Raw genomic sequence first — 26,012 nt, 5'->3', positions numbered from 1 at the left:
ACATTATCTTCCTCCCTATTTAAAACCTAGTACCTCTCTACCCACTCCCACCCACAAATCCAACCCATCGCAGCTCCTTTCCTTGCCAGTATTGTTTATTATCTTCACCATCCACCCAACTGACCCAACAAGACAGAAGCCTTGAAGTCAGCATCAGCCACCCACTCATTCACTGGACTATGAATCGAACTGTCAATGAATCCTGTTACTTCTATCTCAGATGCCACTGCCTTAGCTCAGGCTCTCTTCACCTTTTTAACACATTATTATTGTTTTCTTTACTAGTAATCTAGCAAGTTCTTCCCTTTAAAGGAAATTTTCCATGTGTCCTGACTTCCAGAACTCTTTCTACAATCAAAGTCTCATCATGTCACTCCTTTGTGTAAAGACCACTCAAGGCTCCTGATTTCCAGCACAATAATGTCTAAGCTTCTTGGCTGGGCAATCAGAATCTTTCCCAGTTTGACCCTACCCTACCTCTTCAACCCCCTCTTTCCAGTTCTATATCTCTTATCTCTGTCTAGAACTCTACACTTCTCACCATTCCCCAAGTACAACAAATCCTTCTATGACTCTGTTCCCCTACATATGTTGTTTTTCCATCCCAGATTGTACTTTCCCACAGTTAATGAACTTCTATTCATTCTTCAAAACCCAGGATAAATGTTACTTTTGCAAAACTTGCCCAAGCAGAGTTCGTTTTTCTCTCCTCTTCACTGCCATCACACATTTTTCACACTGCCATTCTAGTGTTTCATAATATACACGTTTTTCTCATGCTGCATGTCCCCCACCACACTGAGAAGGCCTTTCAGGCAGGGACAGAGTCTCCTCCAGATTCACGTATGCTTCTTCATCCTAAACGTAGCGCAGGAGTTGGCACACCAGAAGATTCAACAAATATTTATTGAATTACCAGATGAAGGAAATATACAAGCATTTGTAAAGCCCTTTTTAAAATAAAAGAGAATTCAAAGACTTAAAAATATATCAACTTATTGTGACAAAACAATATTCCTCTTGTCTTACCAGACTTCAAGAGAAAACTTCGAAGATGTCAGGAGAACAGGTGTAGTGTTCTCTTTAAGATCGGCTCAGCCTCTGAATGTTGTAAACTTGCCAGCCTGACTTGCAAGAGTCAAGACGAGCACACAGGCGTTTCTTACAGGCGGCACCAGCTCTCTGCCCAGAGGGAGCCAGCAAAATCCCGGAAGCCTGTACACAGTTTTTCTCAGACCATGTATATGTTTAGAAGATAGTACCTGGATGGCTCTAGGGAAAATTATTGGCTTCCATGTAAAACCCAAAAGAAAGAAAATCTGCTCAAATCCAGAGGGAACTTGTTAAATCAAAGAACAGCTAAGCTCATCTTGTAATAATTCAAATAATTATGAGGAAATTATGAGGATGGCCATGGATCTACATTCGGTCCCAAAAGCAAAAACAACAATGGACGTTATTGAATGTTATTCTTATAGGCGTTAGTTTTAGAGTATGGTTTCCCAAAGTGTATGCTGGGGAACACTAGGTAGGGCGTTTGTGGTTAGAGTCTGGAAAATGAGCACGCTATATTGTCTTCTTGGAACATCATGAAGACAGTTGGCATGGTAAGCCTCTGAGAAGTCCCATTAAATGTTGTTTTAAATCCAGTGTTTCTCAAGCATATTTGGCTCTTCGTGCTTTCATTTAACAACTATTAACATCCAGCAGAACTAGTGCTCAATACTGATGTAGGGAACGGAGAGGACAATCACAGAAAGTTCAGGTTGGTCGTCCCGTGATAGCAATTAAATGACTAGGCTGGGTAGCCCTCCAACTCCAAAGAAAAAGGAGGAATGGAACAACCTTAGTGCTAAGAATAATGCTCCCGAGAAGACATGTCCAGGTCCGAAACCCCAGAGTCTATGAATGTTACTTAATATGGCAAAAGAGTGAATATTACCTTATATGGCAAAGGTAGTGATTAGGTCAAGAACCTTAGAGGAGGAGCTTGTTCTGGATTATAAATATAATCACATGTATCTGATAGGACAGACACACAGAGGAGAAGGAATTGTGAAGATGGAAGCAGAGTTTGGAATATCAGGGCAGGTACCAGGAGCTGAAAGAGGGCTGGATTCCTCCCTAGAGCCCCTGGAAGGAGTGTGCCTGTCAATCGTTGGATTTCAGACTTCTTTTCTCCAGAAGAGTGAGGGAATAAATTTCTATTGTTCAAAGTCACCAAGTTTGTTCTGATTTGTTACAGCAGCCACAGGAAACTAATACACCCTAGGTGAGCACCTCTCTGACTGAGGCACTGAGCAATGTTCCACCACAATGTTCCCAAAGGTAAGGGATGAGCCTGCCACTTCCACCCCTGGCATCTCAATTTTGTTTAATAACCTGCTATCGTCCTTCTTGAACCTATTTATCTATAACAGCCTATATAATATCTGGAGGCAATGAGTTTCATAAATTTGCTACCCTCTGTGAATAGCATCTTGGTGTATGGACTTTTTTATGGCACAGTGCATTTCCATGATGGGTCCATTTGTCCCTTTTTTCAACTTTTGCTTAATGCTTCTATCATTAGCTTAAATAAATGTGGGAGACAATTGAACTCCACTAAATAGGACAAAGGTCAGAGAGGAGAGCTTGAAGCAGTTAGACTGTATTCATGAGATGTATAAAAGGCAGCTCCTTCTGAAGTTGAAGACTTCTGTGGAAAGTGCCCCGTTTTAGAGCGCCGAGGTGCATGCCGGAGGCCCTATGAGGGGAGGACCTTGAGGCAAGTATTCCTCATTGGAGCATTTCAAAAGAATTGGAGCATTTCAAGATGACCCTGAGACAAATCATGCAGAGACACAGAAATTAAACTCAGCACAGGGATGTACCTGTCGGATAACAGGAAATATTTCCTTTTGATCTTTAATAGGAAAATGACCACGTCATCGGATCACCCTTTCATAAACCCTGATGAGACTGGTGGTAAGGTCTCACAGATTAAGCCAGTAAACATGTCATATTGCTTGTTTTGACACTTGCCATTCCATCTGACAGTGAGTCCAATTTATGAAAAGAAAAAATTAATTTACTATAAAGAATTGGAATGTGGAGTCTATGTGTTTAAGTGCCAAGTGGAAATTACAACGCAGAGCATATAAAACTTTGGTTACTCAGCGTTAGTTAAATCTCATTTAAGATTCTAGGACATTTATTCTCAAGCTTTAGTGTGCCCGACAACCACCCAGGTATTAAGTTAAAAATGGAGATTCCTGGGCACCTCTAGTTTTTCCTGATTCAGTAGGTAAAGGGAAAGTATAGGCGATGGGTGATGGCGAGGGTGCCAAGTGCTGAGAAACATTGTTGTAGAATGTGCATGTGTGTTAAATTCTCACAGAGTAGTGGTCAGCCACTTCCTTCCCTCGTATACATCCTAGTGTGCATTAGGGGTCAGACGGGGCAGATGAATATATATGTATATTCATATAGAGAGAAATTCAAACACTTGGTACCAACTTATAGGTCTACTCAAAAATTAAATACGTAAATCTGTTCAAACTGTCATCTTAACCATCTTCAAAACAATTGCATTATGTACTCAAATGACATCTCTTTTATAAATCTTTATACTCTTTAAAGAAGTTTCTAGACTGCAAAGGAATAAAAGTAATTATTAACACTTAGTGAGGACTTCCTGTGTGCCAACACTGTTCCAGGTACTCTATGCATAGTAACACATTTAATTCTCACAAGAACCACGTGAGGCAGATGCCACGGTTACCCCTCATTTACAGATGAAGAAACAGAGGTCAGAGTTTTGATCCAGTTCCCAGGGTCATGCTGGTCATGAGCAGTAGAAGAAGCACTGGAATTCAAGCAGACTATACCGCATCTATTAAACATTTGCTTTCCATGTTTTCATTATTGAATTTTAAGCCTTTGTACATGATTTTGTCACTGAAGGAATTCTACATAGCTATTTTATTTTTCTATGTGATTTTAAGCCAATACTAGATGGATGAACTTGGATTTAGGACACTGATTCTTTCTTTTTCGACCTACCAGGTTTGGATCACTAAATAAACTGTTTAAGGCTCTAGCATGAAAGAGGACAATTGTCACATTTTCTCCATCAAGTCTTCCAGGAACTTGAATGCCAAAAACTCCTTTATCCCATGGGAAGTGGATGGTCACAGTGCATTGCAGAATGCTGCAATTCCATCTTTTCCATGTTCTTTTAATAATCCCCTACAGAACACAGAGCACTAAGTGATCTCGTCTCACCATTACAACAGCAACGGCTCCAAACTACACGGTTATAAATATCTTTAAGACCATCCACCCTTTTCATCAGCAAGAAGGGATAATAACTCTATTATGGATGTAAAAACACACCCACGTGAAGCTTTTTTCTACAGAATTACCAATCCAACTCCTGGATTTTTTTCTGATTCTCCTCTCACTTTTAAACTTAGATCTCCTTCTTGAAGCCTTTTTGTTCACACTGACCTAGTACAGAGGAGCGATCTTATTTTAATGGTGATAGGAACACTGCTCCTCACCAAGGCAAGGCTGACCGTTGTTGATTATGATGCCCTCACTTTCCTCCACTCCCAGGTCTATTTCTTACTATGTGTTTCTGTTTCATCTTCTCCAGGCTAATTGCCTATCTTAAGCCACTGTCGGGCCTCTCTCTCTTTTTGCTCCTTATCACAGCTTTAATACAGATTCCACAAGGATGACACCCATTGAAAAACAGCCACTTAATTTCTTTTCAGATAGGGACTCCACATGTTCAAGAGTCATCTAACACTTCCCAGAATAAGGGTCCTGACTGCTTCTTGATGGTACCAGGTCTACACTAAGAAAAAACAACATGAATCCAAGGCCTCCAATGGACAGATGGATCCCTCTTAATCTGGAGGAGCACCCAGGTGAGAATACAAACAATTGACATGATAGTGACCTTGTGCTCAAAAGCCTTTACGATTTAATAAGGAGGGACAATCATGCAGAGAGAACATGTTGCAAAGCCAACAAAATGTCAGAAGATAAAGTCCAACCCCTCCGCCTTTATACAAGCCCTTTGGGATATGAGCTTCAGGGCCTCTGAAGCCTTCTCTCTGACTAATCCTGACATGGTTTCCTGCATTCTTAAGGCCATCAAGACCCTTTTTGCATCTACACCTTTGTATCTCTACCTCCTTCCACCTGGAGAGCCACTCCTCATCAGCCTGGCAAGCTCCTTCCTCAGATTCAGCTCTGTCGCTTATTCTGGGGTCTTCCTTATTTACCCAGGCAGTTCCACACATTTCACCATTTATCTCTTTAGTTACATCCATGGGGGCAAGCAGGGACTAAGTTCTTCTTGTCTCCAGCACTTAGCTGTGGCATCTGATCCCCTCTAGGTGCTTACTAAAGCTTAGGTGCTTGAGTAGCCAGGAGCACAACAGAGTAATTGAATGCTTGTGTTCTGCTATTAGACAAATTTGAGTTCACATACAGCCCCGGTACTTAGTACCCAGCTGACCTAACAATTTTCCTTAAGCTTCAAGTTTTTCCTCTATAAAATAAATATAATATTATTTATCTCACAGGGTTGTTGCTATGATAAAAAGTGCTATGTGAAGGAATGTAGTAAGACTTAGAAAATGGTAGTTATTAATATTGTTATTACTACTAAAGAACAGCTTAAATATAATTAAGTAAAATTTCTTATTCCATATTGAGGATATAATGAATAGAAAAGGGATGGGTCAAATGTAGGTAAACCACAGCAGAGTTTCTGCAGGAAGAAGATTTTAAAATTTAAAGGTGTAATGCAAATGGAAGTTGTAGAAGGGACAAAAAATACTGAAGGAAGAAATAATGATACCAGGTCAGATAAATAACCCTGAGGTATACTGAAGGAGGGACAACACAATAATGCAGAGAAATAATGGTGGGAGAGCAGGCAGAGTCACCAAGATGAGACATGGACCCCAGCGAACGCTCTTGAGTCATGACATAAAGTGAGTATTGAAGATTTCTCACCTAGTTGTGTATAGGATCCTTTGAAGCAGGAAGAGATTTGAAGGCAGAGAAAACAAATAAGAAAGGCTGCAGTAATTCAGGAAGTGCGTGTGGATATTAGGGGCCGTCCCTTACAAATGCTAACAAGCTAATGCTAAATGAGTTGACTTTGGCAATTTTTTTGGAGTGTTATTAACACTTGCTGATGAACAGCCACTTATTGACTGAAGTTGAAGCAACCAGAAAAACAGCTTTCCTTGAGAAAGCCTCGCAGTGAGTTAATGGCCAATCCCAAAGGAGAGAAGAGTAAGCACTTTTCAAGCATTTGCTGATCAAGACTTTTGCATATCTGAGCTCCTGCACTTCAAAGAGGACTTCCCGCTGGGTTTGCTCACCCCTTCCACTAAGTCCTTGAGTTTAAGGACAGGAGAAGTTCCTGTAGGTGGAGAATTTCGAATAGTCAGAAGGTGCATTCAGGACAATATAGCTGTTCTTCCTATTAGAAAATGATGCAGCTGGAGTGTTATTAATTGAGCAAAAATACTGTCTACCTGGAGCCCAGTGACCTTCACCAGTGGTTGCACACTTGGCAGGTATCAGAATTCAAATGTGAAGTACCTTATGGCTATCCTGAAAGACTAGGATCCAAAGGGCAAAAGTCCCTTCACCAAGAGGTCAGGCCACTAAGGTCAGGATGCCCAGGACTGGGTCACAAGGGTCAGAAAGCCCTGCCAACAAGACTTCGACCAGAGTGTGGAATTAGAAGAAACCCCTGGGTGAGGGTGTAACAGGAGAAATATAAACAGGCTTATCTGCCAGGGTCAAAGAAGTACGGGCCATGAAATCTGGCAAACCTAAATGTGTTTGGAAAGACACTTTTAAATTTAAGTGCCGTTAATAAGAATTTGACATATTTCAGAGCAATAAAAGTGTGCTTCTGTCCTCCTAAGGCCCAAGGTGTCAATTTTATTGTTTGCCGCGTATAGTCATGACCAATCCCACTAATGCCATTTTCTCTGTGTTGTGCTTAGAAGTGACTTTATTCTTTAGAAGCTGAATCTGAAAAATGATGACATTAAGACTCAAGGGCCAACAATTTCCTAGCATTGTGTTCCACATATTTGCAGAGGCCAAAATGAAGCATTAATTACCTTAAGGCGTTATCTTGAGATATGCGAAAAATGCATTTAAAACAGTTTTTGTCTGAAGCTTTAACTACTTCTACTCTTTTTCAAAATTATTTAGAGAAACTGATAAAGTATCTTAATGTTAGGTCTATTCTACTTCATTTCATATTTTTATTCTGAAAGTTACAGGACCAAAGGATTTGATATAGACCATCATTTGGAATCACTCATTAGCAAAATAGCCAAATGGAGGTTTACAATAAAAAACGCCAGACATATACTACATTTTTCTTTTAATACACTGGTCAATGATAGCTTTTAATAGGAAAACCTTACATTTTAGGATGCTTTTTAATATATATTATTCCATTTGATGTTCACTAGACACAATATACGATGCATAAATACTCAAGTTAATTGTGAAATATTTTTGGTATCAGATGGCACTTAGACAAATTAAAGACAATGAACCATATTTCCCTTTTTGCCATGTGATTTCAATTAGCCCTAATAAGATTATGTATTTCATTCCATGTGCACTGTATCAAAACTAAATTCATATGACCTAATGTTATTAAAGCGTTATCATCTTTGGCTCCTCTATCCTCTGGAGTGTACTAGGTACCATGCAGAATATTGCAAGTTTGCGTAATACAGAACGGCAGTGTAAACGTTGAGCTATAATTCTGTTGTCTTTTCAAGGTATACCGCAGTCGGACTAATGACTATATATCTCAGCGTTAGCAAGATCCAATTTTCTCCTCTAAGCTAAAAAGTCACTCCCAAGATTTAAACTTTCATTTTATAAAATTATTCCCTTAAAAATACATCAGAAACATCAAGACTGTAAAATAACAAAAATGAGTGGCCATAGACAAAATCGTTGCCGTATAATGAACTGATGTTTCATTAATCACTGTTTTAAACGGTGCATTCTGATTTGTGTGTGACTTCCAGTGTAGTATATTGACTGCTGAAAGTTGCATGTGATGGTTAATTTAATATTTCACCACAAGAAGAAAAGTTGATATTTGTAAGGGCAAATTAATGATTGATGAGATGGTCCTGAAGATGATGCCCTTATTGTGACAGTCCCTTCTCCAAATGACTTGGAAGACTCCTAAAACCTAGGGTGTTATCTTAAGAAACATGTTTAAAATACTTCCCTTTAGCCAGATGCTGAGGTTTTTTTAGAGTAAAACCAAACACTTGATATGTGCCTTTGTATTGTTTCAGAAGCTCTTTTGGGGTCAGACATCCTCACCCATAATCCTTTATTCACTTGGGATAGTGTGCCACCAAAGCATTCATCATGATTATGCTGTTCAACTCAAATTAGTGAAAATATTTGAAATATTATTTTCTAAAAATTTATGGAATTTTTTTTTTCAGTTTGAAAGAAAGGGGTTTAACTCTGCCATATGAATACATTCAATGTTACCCTAAACTCATATTTAACCTTGTATATATCTAAATGATTTCATCTTCGTAAGATAAGTTCCCAACTCTTCAACTAAGTAAATCTTACTAGCCTGTAAAATACCAATTTAGACCCTTTTCCCTTGAGAAGTTTTACCTAACTACTCACTTCTATTTAAAATAAAACACATATCGCCTATACTAATCATATTTCTAGTCTATACTTTTTTCACATGTGCTGGTATTGCTTCCCCAACTAGATCTCAAACTCATCAATGAGATCAGGGAAGAGAACCAACATTAATTGACCTGTTGTATGCAATGACATCTGTGACACGCTTTATATATATCTGAGGTAATTGTTTAATATATAAAATCAAAGTTTTACCCTTCTTGTTTGACTTCCAAAAATGCGGGCACAGTTGGTGTTCAAAAAATGCTTGTTCATTTGAAAAATAGTGTTTAAAGTCATTTTCTCTCATAGATGTTATTATTGCTAGTTAATTCTATTAGCCATTATTAAAAGGTCTTTCTTTCTAAGGTTAGCCAATTCATATTCATGAGAATTTGTCTCATGTTTATAAAAGCTAACAATTCAGAGGAAGTATCACGAGGTAAGACAATAACTTCAATTTAATGTGTTTATAAAGTCTTTTACTCTCCCCTCCCTCCCATCCAGGGTCCTAAGGTGGAAGGAAAAGATTACAGCACATTGTCAAGCCAATTACTAAATTATGAATTCTAGACTACAAATGCATGTGTTCAAATTCTGTCTCTACTAATTTGAGCAGGTTACTTAAACTTTCTAAAGCCCAATTGTTTTATCTATAAAATGTAGAACACAGTACACATCTCATAGGTATCTGTGAGGATTAAATAAGATTATGTTTACAAAACGCCTGGTCCTTAATAAGCACTCAGTAAATATTAACTATTATTTTATTATTACCTTACTTATAATGTAACACAATCACAGCCTATCCAAATACCTGGGAGAAAACATAACACATACCTCAGACTCTCTCTTCACTCTCATTAACCCAGTGTGAAAACTAAAGTGAGGCACTGTTTATCAGACCAAAGACCAGACTTATATATGCCAACTTTCCCATACTTCATCTTGTCCCTCTTTTCTAGTATAACCCTCTTCTCATACTTGGTCATTCTAGTGCAATCTGTTAATAGAGATAAACCACTCGTATATGAATGGTCCCAGCTATTCCCTTCCTCCTGCTTGCAAAAGAGGATTTGCCATTGCTCTCTGTTTCTTCCCACCCCCTGCCATCTAATGAGAATTCCTCCTTTATCAGATTGGTTCTTCTGAACCTCTGTAATGCAAATTCAAAAGGAAAGCGGTAGGAATAAAAAGCAAACAGAAAACCAAACACATAACAACAACAAAAACAGTGTTCAGACTGTCAAGAGAAAGAGCTTCCAGGAAGTTTTGGGAGTGAGAAGCATGGAGCCACTGCAGGGTGTGAAACAAGAGAAGAAAGAGATTAAGAGGGAATGCTGTGGACCTGTGTTCTTTGTGGCATTCTAGAAATAGAGGTAAAGAAGTTTCATTATTTTGAAATAATTTTTTGGTTTCTGAGTTTTTCTTTAACTATGCTACATTCTGACACTGGCCCATATGGTTCACCGCTTTATAACTATTACCCAAGTTAAGTGCATGACTAAAATATATTATAAAGTGGGGAAGAAAATTTAGAGATACAAATAGTTGTAGTAATGTAATAGGACAATCCACGTTGCTTAAGTTGACTAATTAGCTTAAAGCTCTGGGCTCCAGCAAGCAACAATCTATGAATCCGCTCAACAGCCTTAAACAGCTCTATTTATTGAGTCATATTACACATTTGCATTTGTAATTTTTCCTACAAATTTAAAAATACTTAATATTTCTCTTCCTTACTTTATATTTTAGCCCTCACGTTTCTGTTGCTCTGTCTTCAGGATGATCTTTAAATCCATAAGTACTTTTGGGAAGGTAGTATTTTTCCACAGCAATCATTACCAGCCTTTGGAGTGTTGAGAATGAATGGTCCCTAAGAAACAAACACAGAGTACAGATGCATTATTATCTTAAGAGAATTCTAGACTTGGCTTGTCCCCCTTCTCCTTCTAGTGCTTTTTCCACAAATGCTGCAGTTTATCATCCTAAAAACAAATTTGATTGCAAAAAGGTAGCAGAAAATATGCCACCCCCAAATATGCCATTTTGGCATAAAGATTATCTTGAGCTGAAGACGGATGAGAAAAAGCAGATACAAGAAAAGCTCTCTGCCCTCTCTCTTCTTATCTAACAGTAAGGCATAAATTTGTAAAGGTTTCTCCCTTCCCCTTTCTACCAGGAAGAATGGACGTTAATCACCGGAGACAACTCTAGACCCTTATCAGCCCAGAGACAGCACCAGAGGAACGTACGGAACAAATTTTACTAACTAGCCCTTATCTTTCATTAGCTCCTCCATGTGTTTACCTTCCCACAATTTGAACCCCTAGAAACTCAAAGTCCTTTTTCTTTGTCTTTTTGTTTTTCTAAAAATGTATTGTTCTTGTGTTGAGATGCCATACAAACCCAAGTTCTAACCACCCCTTTGAGTTAGTCATCACTGGGTACTTCCATGTGTATCCGTAATGCACTTGTTGATAAACTTCTGTTTGTTTTTCTCTTGTTAATCTGTCTCTTGTTAATCTGTCTCTTGTTAGTCTCATTTACAGGGCCTCAGCCAATGAACCTAAAATAAGGAGAGGGAAAACAGTTTTTCTCCTCCACGTTGTCATCCTCATGCTTTAAAACCTCTGTTGGCTTCTTAATATCTATGGAATAAAATCCCATCTCCATAGATGGCTCTTCCCGACTGAGCCAAAACCTGTTTCTTCAATCACTCTTTTCCAAGACTTTCTGGACTGGGTCACACAAAGCTCTTCCCTACCACCTGAAAACACTTTACCCAGGACCTTGGGAAGAGATGCTCTTATATATCCTTTTTCCTCTTTCTAGACTATTCTCTGGAAAAACTTATACTGCTAACTAAACATTTCTTGACCCAGTTCAAGAGTCATCTCTAGGTTATGGCTTTTCCTCAACTTCTGCAGGTAGTGTTAGTACTCCTTGAGTACTAATTTTTTATTACTTCCTTTAACCATGACATAAACCAAAGAGAAAATCCCTTTTACCTCATTTTACAAAAAACAGTTGGGAGCTACAGAATTTGAAGGACTTCTGCAAAGGCAGAACGAGCAAATTTGCCACCATTCCCCTCACAGTCAAGCAATTGCTCCGCCTCTGTTCTCCCGTAAATTTTTATTCATCCCTCTTGCAGTCCTTAGCAGGTAGTATTGAAAATATTTGTCTCAATGCGTCCCCTCTGCAGTTCTAACTGGACTCCTTCCTTAATTAAGGTTTCCACTGTCTCAAGACATGGTATGGTTCTTGGTCTTCAAATGTTTCCTGAGTAAATGAAGCAATCCATCAATGAAAATTTTTCTAATTTAAGAAGGAAAAGGAGCATGAGCCAACATTTAATGAGCACTTCTACTATTTACTAGATATTGTGCTATATTCTACTAAACTTATTCAGATTCAATGAGTTTTATCCAAACTCCCTGTCTTTATCAAAATTTATTTGTATGACATACAACGTAACACAAATGTATAACACTTTAACCAAATGAAGGAAATCTAAACTTACAGAAATTAGATGCTTGCTGAAGATCTATTGTGTAAATTGTTGAAGATGCTGTTCTTATGTATTAATAAAGAAAAAACTCAGTGGCAGCTGACTAAGAATCAGAGCAAAGGAGTTAAGCACAGCCAATTTGTTCTCTACACAGATGTAAACCCAGCAGTCTCCGCATTTCTTTTATTCATGTACTTGGCGGTAAACAGACTCGCCATTCTGCTGTGTGCTCTGTTTTATTTTAGGCTCTTTTGGTGGCAAGTAGCAGACCAGCTCAACCCAGATTAAGCAAAAAGGAGATTTCATTATAAGAATTCAAGAGGCTCTTACAAACTTCACACCTCTAAAGGAGTTGGCATCAGTAATAAAAGCTGTTAGACAGTGATTCTTTCTGTCTCTCTTTCTCTCTCTGTATATGGTCTCTTAACTCCTTGATTCTCTTTGCCTGTTTCCATCATTCCTCTTTGTCATTTCTCTGTTTCTCTTTCCACAGGGTGGGAGATGGGTGGCTGTCCAACATCCAGGGACATTTTATATGTCACTCATCTCCAGCTATGTTTAGACACTAGATGACTCTGAGTATTAGTTCCTTGGAGAGAGAAATTGATTGGTTCAGTGTGGTCAGGTGTCTACTCTGGCCCAATAATAGCAGTCAAAGTGGCAAAGGTCTTGCAAAAAAAAAAAGGTAGTTACAGATATGTAGGGGTAAATTTCTCAGAGAATAGGGGTCAGTGTCCTCTGAGCAGATACTCCAATAATCATCCATCCCATACATATTCTTATCCAAAGTTTTCTATATGGAAAGCAGTTAGAGTGTCTGTATGTTACAATTTGATCAGATATTCAAAATACACAATATTGAGAAGAGTCAATTTCTCAATGAGTTTGTAGTAGAGCCAATCCTAAAAATTTAGAACATTATTTTCTAGGCACTAGAAAATCATTAGGGATGTTTGAGTCTATACCTTATCTGGTTGTTATCTAATTTTCTCCACTTTCCCAAATAGATTGATGTTTTCAGTTCAATGTAACTAAAACTAAAGAAAATCTGCAGAAGAAATATCTTTTCTTATTACATTATATTCATGTTTGTGTCATAACAGAGTGGCTGAAAGAAGGTGCATACTCAAATCACTGCAGGACCAAATTAGCAAAATGAACAGTTTTGCTGTGTTCACAGAATGACTGATTAAACCACATAAACCCCAGAGAGGCAGGCTCCAAACAGAAACGTCAGACAGGAGGAGCCCCTGATCTAAGGATGTAATTGGACACAGATGAAGGGTAAGTCAGAGGATGCTCACCCAAGTTCTTCCCTAATGTTGCCTAGTTCAAAATAATTAGCCTCTAGACTTTAAAGACAGAAATGACTATCACATTAAATCTTGTTGTTTTCAATATAAATAAATTGGTAAAAATAAAATCACTCTCAAAAATTGTAAAGTTTCTGGTTTTCTTAAGACAAACAAGCCCTCAAAAGAAGCTGAACAAAAACTCCCACAACTAGTCAATAAACTGAGTGCACACATTCATCTTCTTTTTCTCCCCAAATGCGATTGAAATGACAGTAAGGGTTTTCAAAAGAGAATAAATTGGTAACAACACTGTCAAAGGGGGTGGTAAAGGATAAGAGCGGTGGCTTAAAAAGAAAATGAAAGCAGATGGGGGTCACATGCAAATGCGCCCCCAGGGTGGAGGAAGCCATAAACTCAACAGAATGTACACTCACTGAAGAATGCTGTGCTTCGGGGACGACCCTTCCTCAGGGTAAAGATCTAGAGAAACTCTAAACTAAGGCTCAGCAGATTAGAGAGAAGGAATGGGGTATGGAACTTTGTTAGTCAGGGTCTAAGCAAGAAAACAAAAACCTTTATAGATCTTCCAAACCCAGAGAAATCAATCAGTGCAGTTAATGTGTTATCCTGATGGTGGGAAGAACTAGCAATGCCTGAGAGCTTGAGATGGTGATACAACCCAGAGATTGGCAACAGCCGTGAGTTTCAACCAGCTCTAAGGGTTAGAGGGACCAAAGGACAAAGTAGTGTTACCAGAGCCCAAAGATGTAGCCATCCAGCAGAAGTTGAAAGAGCGGCAGGCCTGCCCAGTAGAAGCTGAGACGGCAGAAGAAGGGATGGATTGGCAGGATAGGTATGGAAGAAACACCACTTCCTGAAATGCTCCTGAGAAGCTCTTGCTGCCTTAGGACACACAGATAGGGAGCAACACCCTGGCTGCTCTCTTCTACCCACTCTCCAGTCTTCTACTGATGCTTCCCATTGGCTGAACCTAGCCAACTGCCAAGGGAACTTGAGAAATAAGTTTCCTACCATGTGGAGCAGGGCACAAGGATGTCGGGAAATATATCTGAGATCGTACAGCCATGTGAACATCAAGAGACGGTTCTCAGGGAAATCCTTTCTAAAGAAACTAACTCGATTAGAGAAAGGTATGGGCTCCAGAGGCAGTTAATACTCTAGAGCAGAGCCTCATTTTCCTTTTTGTTCCAGGAGTGAGGAGAAGAAGATCTTCCTGCCTACCCCTCTCCTCTACATGGTAAAGTGCATCTGCTTTTCTTGACACACAAAATTCCTGGGAAAGAAAACCATCCTTGTATTTATATTCATTAACTGAGTCTTTTGTCCATTAAGTGGACAACCAAAGAATATCATTCATTTGAGGAAAGCTGGGGGATGAAAAAATGGAGGACCAAGATGAACAAAAACAAAACAGAACAAGTGACCCCCAAGAGAAGACAAACAATTCACTGAACAAAGTTGTATCTAGTCTCTTTAGAGAGATTCAAGAATATGTTGCCCACAAAAAAACCTAACACTCCAGAAGAGATTTCTACGAAAAGCAGCAAGCAGAAAATGAGAGCTCTTGGAAACTTGGTATATGATTGGCAAAAGTTTAAAAATTCATTAAAAGTGCTGGAACAAGAGTCTAAATAATCTTAATCAAGCACATACAAAGTCACAGAGATTAAACATATATGTTAAAAGGTAAACTGAGGTACATTAAAATTTACGAAAGTTTATTTGGGCATACACAGATTTGAATTGGACAGCACCAAAATAAAAGTAGTTAGGAGCACTCCACGGTCAGAAGCTAGGGAAAAGACTTTTATAGAGAAGATGCGGAAGGAGAGCAAAGAAATTATTTGACTGGCTATAGCTTAAGCAGTTGCCTTATTTAGGAAAGCCTGGTTGGCTGTTCACAATGAGTTCTTAAGTTTCACGTCGTCATAGTCAAGTGCCTTGACTCTGGCTTAGGTTATGGTTTGCTTACATAGGCTCCCAGGGTATTAGAATTACCTCAGTCTAATGACCTCCTTGATTAATTAACACATATATACATGCATGTGTATGAAATATATCCATATGTCATATAATATATATATGAAAGAAAAATTAAGAAGCATGGAGACTTAATCAGGAGGTCCAATATCCTTATCTAAGAGAATTCCCAAAAAAGAGAACAGAGAGGCCAGCCTGGTGGCGCCACGATTAAGTTCGCAAGTTCGGCTTTTGGGGTCTGGGGTTTGCCTGTTTGGATCCCGGGTGTGGACCCAGGCACCGCGTGGCAAGCCATGCTGTGGCAGCCATTCCACATATAAAGTAGAGGAAGATGGGCACAGATGTTAGCTCAGGGCCAGTCTTCCTCAGAAAAAAAGGAGGAGTGACAGCAGATGTTAGCTCAGGGCTAATCTTCCTCAAAAAAAAAAAAAAAGAGAGAGAACAGAAAAATAGATGTGGGAGAAATTAAACAGAAGAAAATGAAGGCAGAGAAGATGGAGGCGGAACAAAGAAATGTCCAAGTCCTAAGTGGGTACAGGATGAAAGATTCATATCTAGGAACCAATAAGAACTAGCTGCATCCTTTACAGTTCTCGGTCTGACAGCAAATAAAAATGTGAGGGTATAAAACAAAGACATTTTCAAACACATCATGCATTATCTTCACTCACCTTCTCTAAAAAAAAAAAAAGTAACTGTGCTTTCTTTTCAAAACAACAAAAAATGAATTGAAGTAAGAAAGGCCATAGGATCCAAGAAATAGTGCACCCAGCACAAAAGTACCATGAAAAGAAATTCCTTCAGAGTAGGCTCTATGGTATGTGAGAAGAAAATGGTCAGAACTAGAGCATGAATATACAGGGTTCTAACCACAATTTTTTAACAATAAATGGATTCGCTTTGACGTATAGTGTAGTTAAAAGGCAGGATTATCATGGTGCTGAAGTAAAGGCCTAAGCTGCTTCTTTCAACAAGGAAACGAAAAAGAAAATTGGAAACTCATGGAAGAGCGAAGACCTATATTAGAAAGTCTTGATTTTGAGCTACTCGCAGAGGGGAATGCAAGAGATCCCCTTGAACTTCACTGTTAGAGCATCATTTGTCAAGTGGCCCAAGTTTAGTGAAAGAGGATTACATCATTCTACCTAGTTTTATGATGATTAATAATTACTATAATTGTAATATTGAAAACATTTATTGGTTCCAAATTTTAGAATATAAAGTATAGATAAAGCATTTAAACATAAAATTAATTATAATGGTAGTATAGAATTTAAATAGTATGAATTTGGTCCATGTGAAAATAATGGCACAGCTAACAGAGCTAAAAAAGTATGGAGGAGAATGGGCAGGATAAACGTGAAGAAGCACTAATTTTCTTATCTTAATAATAGCACATAAGGAGTTAATGAATGTCAGCTTTTATGAATAAAACACAATGTTTAGCAATAACATTACTAATAAAAACTTAAGGGAACAGAAATCAACTGCAACTAAAGAGAGAACAGAAGTTAGAAAATTCATCAGCTTCCGTATGAAAAAATAAACAGGTATTTTAAGTTGTAAATTTGGGGGTTTACAATTCTTAAACAGTTTTAAGATGTTAATGGAAAGCAGAGGTGTGAACGCACAATTTAAAAGCACAGGGGTTGCAAGTTGGTGGCCCACAAGCCATTCTGAAAAAGAGACCTTTTTGTTTGTTTGTTTGTTTTTTATTTCCTGTATCATGTTTGTAAAAATGAAGAAACTTAACTAAAACATTTGGATTTCTAGTTTTTCTTGGGAAAAAAGAGTGGAAGAAGATCCAGCAACATGGAGGTTGCATTCCTGCATGGGAGCAATTGGCCAGAGCTGGCTGACAGCCTTCCCTTTAATGGAGCCTGTGCCAGCCCATTGGGCACACTCTCTCATCCTCCAGCTCTGTTACTTATGTCCTGCTTTATCTGTTTCCATCACCTGCCTGACCTCCATGAGACTGAAGTTTATGACTCCTCATTGAGAGTTATGGAGTTAAATATCTCTGGAGAAAGGGGATCATGGGTGGGAAGCTTACAGTTTGGGAGATAATAATCTTTCCTTTCTACTCTTCTGTACAACTTGAACCAGTCCTCTTATTTTTCTGTCTGTCTACATATTTCTACATCTGTCTTATCTGGTCTAGCCTGGCCACAGACTGATTCAGAGCTAGAGCTCCGGAAGGAAGGAAGAGACCCTATGCTAGTCAAAAGGTCAAATGCAAGCAGGAAGATGGCTTTCAAGACAACAGTTCAGGGCCAGGGGTCCACAGATGCTATAAAAATACTAAAAAACCAGAACAACCTATCTGCCTAGCTGGAGTAATGCAATGTTTCTCTGATCCTGCTGTGGCCGACTGTTATTTCTCACAAATAATCATGTTCTCCTCCACATTTCCCAGCCTTTCTTCCAAGATGTTAAAATTGTGGGACTACATTCTGGCAGACGGGATGTGGGCAGATGTGACGTAAGCCACGCCCAAGCGTGGCTCATAAATTCTTCCAGGCAATCCTTCAGATCTTTCTCTTCTTGGGCAACTTGGAAGCCAGGTGGCCAAGATGTCTTAGCTGTAACACAGAAGGAACCTATCGGACCCATATTGGACTGTGATGTGAGCAAGAAATGAGCCTTTGTTGGGTTAAACAATTGAGGCTTGGGGATTGTCTGTTCCAGCAGTTATTGTTAATTACCTCAACCAGTGGCTCTCAAACTTAGCATGTTTCAAAATCACCAGGAGGGCTTGTTAACACACAGGTTGCTCATGGGTGAGTTAATATTAAGCCTCCTACACACCAGCACGAAGCAATGCTTACTGTAACTTGGCTGCACTGAAATGAAGCTGTAGGAAAAATGGGTGATGCCAGATGTAACCTAATGCTGCACTTATCTACACTGAGATGACTATAAGCGGTCCGGAAAGTGATGACTTCAAGCTACCCTGAAGCACAATTCAACCGCAGCATGATTATGATCTTCTGGGAAACTAGAGGGCAGACACATCAGCCTCCTCTGAGGTCACCCCTGATGAGCAAAAGCATTGGTCAGACTGCAGGTGAAAGTACACGAGAGAAAACGTAGGCAGACAATGGAAACAAGGCTTCAGTGGTATAATGGGAAAGTCCATATCGGAATCATCGTAAGTGCCACAATGTCATACCTATATGCCTATCTCTAACAGTTTGGGAGCTCTACATTTCCTAATAGGAGCAATAATAAAAAGTTAACTGCCAGAGAAGGGAAAATACCCAATAGGAATCCCGCAATTTTGTGTCAAGAACATTGGCAGAAAACAAATGTATTTCTAATGACCGAGGATGACAGACTCAACCCTAGAGGTTAAAAGAAGTGATTAGACAAAATACAATTTTATTCTTTTCTTTTTTCAGATATGAAAAATGTGCATCTATGTGGTGGGTATTTCTACAGTATTTTTCACAGCAGTGATTTTACCATATTGCCAAATTTGTCACTGTTCCTTTTCAAAAAGGTAGTTTTGCATCCTCTTCAATAACTTCATACCCTTCTCATACCCTCTACCACAAGCCACGCAAACTAGTCTTTCTTTTTATATATAAAGACATAAAATTTATTTTTCTTTTAGGATTTGACTTACTAATATTTAATTTGTAAATTGCCTCACCATAATATAATAATAAATTATCCACATTTTCCAGAAACTATTTTGTTTCATTTCATTTCTTTCTCTTGATTTCTTACATAGATCTGATCACAGACAGTCTTGGTTGGACGTTGCTGTTAACATCCCTGAGGCAACTTTGTTACTGCTGGTTGGTACTTGAGAGTCAAATGAGAATAGTCTGATTAGTCCCATTCTATTTGCAATCCAACATGATATTCACTCTTGATATCATTAACTCTTCACATTTAAATTTTAATCTTCATTTATAAGCTATCTGTTGTCCTTAACTCTACAGGTCAAAAAATAAATTTGATTTTCTCTGTCCTCTTGAGGAAATTTGAATACAGGAAGTAATGAACCAAAATAGATCTTACTACAGTATGGACATTCAAAAGTTTTACTTATTTCAAACTATTCAGAAAAAGGTAGGTGTTAATTCTATTTCATTCATATTGTTTTTACAATAAATATTATTAACTTTCTACTATCTACAAAGCATTGTGTTAGGTGCTGAGGAAGATCAAACATCAACAAGACACAATTGTCTCTATCTTCATAGAACTTAGAAGTAAGGTAAATTCACAAGTTGTGATGGTCCTGATAGTAAATGTTAATTTTTTTTTTTAAAGTAGAACTTAAAAGCTACATATCAGAGGGTAGATTATTTGCAAGATGAGTCAGTGACAGTTTTGTGGACATCTGAACTAGTTCTTAAGGAGTTGTAGAATACTGAGCGTAGAGAAGGCAAGTGTGGAGGGGAGGAGGCAGTACTATCTGGAGCATATTCTGGAATGGAATAAATTCAGAGGATGTCTATAAAGACAACACAGGGCATCATCAACGATAAAGGTGACAAAAGGCAAATTTTTGTCCTAGATTATAGAAATTTAAAAATAATATTCAAGAGTGTAGAATTTACCCTGTGGTCCTTAAGGTTGTGACAAAGGAATGAGACAATGGCAGTTTTGTTTTAAGAAGACTGATCTGATGACGGGTGTGTACAAAAAAGATTAAGGAAAGTCTGAAAATCGGATTCGTGAGATACTGACAGGAGAGAAACTGTGTGGGTCAAGCAGAGGGAGAAATCAAAGATGACTCTGAAGTTGAGAGCCTGGTTAACTGGGTGGATGGTGACTCTATATATGGCATAAAGGAAGTCAGAAAAAGCAGCTGGTTTGGGGAAAGTCTTTACTACAAACGAGTTAAAAATGCCGGTAGGATGTACTGGAGGAAATGCAGAGCAGGCAAATGCAAAAATGGAGCTGGGGCTCAAAAGAGGGCTGGGTGCTAGTGTTAAAGATTTGGAAAATGGTTGAAGCCACAGAGGGGGTGACTGAAATCATCAAGTGCAAGAGTATGGTGATAGAAACGTAGAGAGCTAATAATTATTCGTGACTAGCACTACCCAAATTCCTTCATTTACACTAAATTAAAACACTAAGACTGATGCAGCTCCCGGAACCTCTGTAAGACAGAACGGTCAACAACGTCAAATGTAACAGAAAGAGCTAGATCTGGGGATTTCTGTTTGCATTTGTGATTAAAGTCACGATTGAGAGAATCTAGATAAGTAGTCTTTTCATTTCCTCAGGTCAAGCGTAGATTTGGCGGTTAGCTAGGTCATCTGACAAAGTCAGAAATCAAATGGGATAACTCCTAACTCACCAAATCCACCTGGAGTCTAAACCATTCCTTTGGATTTTCTAGACTTGACCACATTGTTTTTTCTAACTCCTTGTTTTCTGCCTAAACTCTAAGCTCCTTAAGGGTAGGACTTTGGTCTTGCAAGTGCTTGGCCCTTAAAGGAAGCTTAGCACATTTTGGTTAAATATAATAGTTGAGTGAAAATCGGCCTCAACTGTGTATAGATCCTCAACCATTTGCAGGAGTGATTAGGAACAAAAGAGAATCAAGGATTCAACATAACGTGTGTTCCGGGCCCAGCAGGATGCTGAAAAGCAGAGAGCTAGTGATGATAAAGATGATTTAGAGGCCCTCGGATTTAACAGTGAGTCACTCTTCCCATAGCTACCAGAAAGACATGCTTCAAGGATTAATTAACTATTATTCTCAATTTACAAATGAGTTTATAGAAGCAGACAGGTTAAGTCACTTCTAGAAGATCATAATGTGTCAGCAGGAGATCAAAGCCTGGAGGAACTGGTTTACCACCAAGAGCCCCAAGTCTGTAACCTAATAGAGAGGTTCCAAACTTCCTTAAAACTTCACTTCTCAGATGATGAATCACTAAGCTTTTCCCTGAGGTTAGTTTCACATGAGCAACTTGGGAAAGATGCACTTTTAAGTGACGGAGAATTACAAATGCTATTATCTTTTGAGAAATGGTAGGGGCCTTCTTTCTTAAAGACGAAGCAGGAATTCTTCTTGATGGGAAGATAAAACATATCCTACCCCCAACTCTCCCCGGAAATAAACATTTACTGCGTAATGAACAAATATGGGACAAATATATTCACTTGTGTTTTATCCAGCACCTTTAAAATGATTAAGTGAATCGTTGCTTCCCTTTGTAAGAGGTTTATTAGCTACTGGTTTAAAAGGTTCATTTCTTGGATTACAACCAGGCATGAGCTGAGGCGAAGTTACCTTACAGCTTCTTTTGTGGCCTCCCTGTATTCTTGAAACAGGGCAGCAAGAGTTAACCCAGACTGTCTCCCGCTGATCAGTAATGAGCGAGAGCTGCAGCTGAATGTCAATAGCTCCCTGTGAACTTGGGTAACCCAGCTGAGCCCTCTGCTTGCCAGAGCTGGAGGAGGTAATCAGCTTGACCCATGTGACCTTCCTGAGGCTGTGCTCTGTCCTGCATCCAGAAACTTCTTTGCATATGACTCCTACATGCTGCTCAGTTGAACCCTTCTTAGGAGAACTGAACCTGAGTCAGTTTTGAGAGGAAACACAATATAAATTAGTCAATTCTGGTTACAGGTTGCACAATACAGTAGGTGCTTTAAAAAAATTCATAGGGACATCCTGGAAACCTCAAAAAGATTTCCAGGAGCAGCTCTGAAATCTGCCCTTCCAGCATTAGTCAAATAAATTGAAGCTTATATAACAGTTCTGTCCAGACTTTACATTTCTTTGCGGAGCTGTGTTTCATCAAATGCTTTCACCTTTCTCAGTCTGGTAAACTGATTTACTTTCGTTTTATTGTTTACTTGTCACTACTCTCATTGCATAGTCCCAAGGATGCCATACAAGCAAACTTTTCATTATAGATTGGGTATATTTCATAAGATTTTCGTTGAATTTCTAAACAGCTTTTCCTCCTTATTCTGTTCAATAAATAAAACTTGAACAATATCGTAAACTCCTGTCTATCTGGGTCTAAATATATCTTATTAAAGAATGTTATTATTCTAAACTGAGAGAGTGGATGCTAATTCTGCTGTTAAACTGCATAAATTACATAACCATTACAGAAGAGAACGACAGCACTTCCTATAAAAGTAGGAAAGAGTGATTCAAATAATAAAGATTAACCTATCATAGACTCTGGAAATCCATAAGTAAGTCCCATGACAAATATAGAGTTTGTATTCCCAAGAAAATGGGGCTTAAATGTAACAAAAATACTCAATTGGCTTAAGCTCATAATGGCGTTCAAGTACTCAAATCAAAGGCACATTATTCCATGAAGAGCTAGAAGCTTCGTTCTTACCCTAAAGCAAACTTACCACCAAAGTATGTTTATTATGCATGTTCGTCTTCAGGACTCCGGAACCCTTGGTCACGACTAATGGATTTTGCCTGAAAAAAAAATTTGTATACGGTAATTTTCTTTAGTTTTTATAACAATAATTTTTAAAATCCTTTTTAAATAATTGCTCCAGAAAAGATGAATTCTTTATCAAATGCTGTTGACCACTATCATTAATTTGCAGGATAAAGACAAAGAAGTTGCAGCTTCAGGGTGGGGTAAGGAAAGAAGCGAAGTTGGAAATCAAAACCTGTGGTCAAATACTATAAACAGCATGTAGGCTTCTTCGGACAAGCACATATGGTTAGACTAGTGGGAAAAAAACCTGCTAACAATTCTATATTAAGCTGAACATTATCCTCGCAACTTGGTCCTAAGAGAAACAACACAATTATGAACTCTAAGATGAGCTAAGGCAACAGATGGTAAAGATTACTGGAGGGAAATGACACCTATACATTTGACCACAACTGTCAAACACACACACACACAAGGAAAGACTACATAACAACACACTTTACCCAGACTTGCCCGTTTCTGGCTCGAGCATCTTGTAACTGACAGCTTGAACATCTCTGAACAAATATCTTAAGGAGTCCAATTCCCAAAGGAGGGTGATTTTTCAAAACATGTGCCACGTGCCCTAGTAAATCATGCATCCAGAGTGGGCTCTGGCAACCACATGAAACTAACAAAATATATTTCCCGTGCTGATTTTTAAAAGCCCGTGGAGATCTGATCACATGATAACTAGTTATTTTAGCAAGGTCTAAATTTGTATGTAGAGTTGGCCTTTAGAAAGTGTCACATGTTTGTTTTGCCCCTGGAACACTCCTTTTTACAAAGATTCATAAAATTATTTTCTGTGAAAGTAAAGAGAGCAAATCGGCTTTATCTGATCAGATCGCATTATCACAGCGGAGAAGAACTTCACTGCTTTATTTGGAGCGTCTATTTTTTTTGCTCCTCTGTCTGGCCCCGCCAGCACCACCACCCACACTTCCCTGAAGGGAAAAGAGCTTTGTCAAAAGACTTTCTGGTAAACCAAAAGCGCTTTGTGGATAGTAACAGCGCGCCTGGCACCAGAATGAGGCTGAGTTAAGCAGGGTTCTCCACAACGGGCTCCTACTGGCTCTGCTCAATCAAATATCTAACACCTGAAATGAATGAGGAGGCTTCAGAAATTGCTCTCGTGACTAGGGTAAGCTAAACAAATACACCTAAGCTTTGCCTTACTCCATATTTCTACAGTCAAAATATAATTTGCACAGATTAGCTGCCAAAATATACTTTTTGGGGCTACCCTCCCTGAGGTCATGAAATGACCATTGTGCTGCGCTCTACCGTGAAGACTCATAACTCTGCTATCCCACAGGCACTGTGAAGGGCCTTATTTGAGGGAGAGCAGACTGTGATAAATAAAGGGAAAGAAGGACAATTAAGACGCAGTGCCCCATCTGGAAGTGTTTCCATGCCTTTAGAGAAAGAACAAGACAAGTAACAGAAAGTAACAATTATATAGAATATAATTGTACAAACACCATAACAGAACCGTGAATCAAGTGCTCTGGGTACCCAAAGATGGGAGAAATTGGTTCCATCTGAGCCACTAAGCAAAGGCTTCCCAGCGGAAGTGACATTGAGGCCTTCAAGGGTTGTATCAAATAGGATACTGGAGACATTCCATGCCACTTGAGGACACACACACCAGTGTGTAGCCCATGCTGAAGGTGCTCAGGCTTATCCTAGGTAAAGTGGAAGAACAAAAAAGGCTATAAGTTTAGGTAACCAATTTTTTTAATGCTTTTTTTTTTTGGTGAGGAAGATTGGCGCTAAACTAACATTTGTTGCCAATCTTTCTCTTTTTTTTTCCTTTCCAAAGCCCCAGTACATAGTTGCATATCCTACCTGTAGATCATTCTATTCCTTCTATGTGGGATGCCACCACAGCATGACTTGATGAGCGGTATGTAAGTCCACACCCAGGATCCAAACCAGTGAGCCCCAGGACACCAAAGCGAAGTGCACATGCTTAACCACTCGGCCACAGGGCTGGCCCCCTAGGCAATCAATTTTTAAATGTGTTTATTATGAAAGATTCCAAACATTTACAAAAGGAGAGAGAATGATAAAATGATCCTTCAAATGCCCATCACCTACATTTAAAGATTGTCAAGGGGCTGGCCCTGTGGCCAAGTGGTTAAGTTTGCACACTCCACTTCAGGGGCCTGAGGTTCCCTAGTTTGGATCCTATACAGACCTATACGCTGCTCATCAGGCCATGCTGTGGTGGCAACCCACACAGAAGAACTAGAATGATCTACAACTAGGATATACAACTATATACTGGGACTTTGGGGAGAAAAAAAAAAAAGGAAGATCAGCAACAAACCTCAGGGCCAATCTTCCTCACCAAAAAAAAAAAACCAGTTCCACTTTAAAAACAAAAGATTATCAAGTTTGGCAGATTTGTTTCATCTACTTTCTTTTCTTTTTTTCCTGAGTTTTTTAAAAGTATATCCCAGACATGTATCAGTTCAACTCTTCTGACTTCAATATGTGTCTCTTAGAAATGGGCATTGTCCTAAATAATCACAATGCCATTATCACAAACAAAATCAGTCATAATTCTTAAATGTCATCTAATAGAAGGTCATATTAAATTTCTCCATTTTTCTCAAAACTGCCTTTTTACATGGTTAGTTTATTAAATTGGTGACAGATTTTTTTTTTCCAAAGCCCAAATGCCATCCCATGGAGTTGGGCAGCATCTCATAGGCAGTGGGAGTTCCTGGAGGGCCCCGACTATTTCTAAGTCCTCGTTGAATAGCCTTGTACCTAGCACAGTGCTCAGCCCAGAATTAACACTAAATAGAAGTTTGCTGAATTGCACTGATCTGAATTAAACAGCACTGGTGAGTAGGGTGGCCTCTCTTCAGTACTCGGTTTTAAGATAACCCCAGTGGCTGTGGGTGGACATTGGAAAGCCTGGCCTAAGGAAGAGTCTGTACGCTCAAGGAGCTTGCATTATACAAGAGCTGTCAAAAGGACACAAACCATAAACTGGAACTGTGGAGAAGAGAAATCCTCAGCTTGCGGATTTACTGAAATGACTAG

General features: G+C 38.9%; 1 long non-coding RNA gene across 2 annotated transcripts in view; it reads right to left on the bottom strand.

Moving 5' to 3' along the window:
- Window positions 1–23,586, bottom strand: part of LOC139079964 (uncharacterized) — a 107,053-nt gene extending 83,467 nt beyond the window's left edge. Inside the window, exons 1-3 of one of the 2 annotated variants that reach the window (XR_011534021.1) lie at window positions 23,417–23,586; window positions 22,873–22,945; window positions 10,456–10,588 (exon numbers count right to left, since the gene is read on the bottom strand). This is a non-coding gene — a long non-coding RNA (uncharacterized lncRNA). The remainder of the gene's footprint in view (window positions 1–10,455; window positions 10,589–22,872; window positions 22,946–23,416) is intronic. The other variant, XR_011534022.1, reaches the window with a different exon arrangement.
- Between the last annotated feature and the right edge of the window lie 2,426 nt (window positions 23,587–26,012).

The sequence above is a fragment of the Equus przewalskii genome, chromosome 27, assembly GCF_037783145.1.
Source record: "Equus przewalskii isolate Varuska chromosome 27, EquPr2, whole genome shotgun sequence".
Taxonomy (NCBI): domain Eukaryota; kingdom Metazoa; phylum Chordata; class Mammalia; order Perissodactyla; family Equidae; genus Equus; species Equus przewalskii.
The sequence above is the reverse complement of the archived record's forward strand: the minus strand, read 5'-3'. Positions and strand labels throughout refer to the sequence as shown.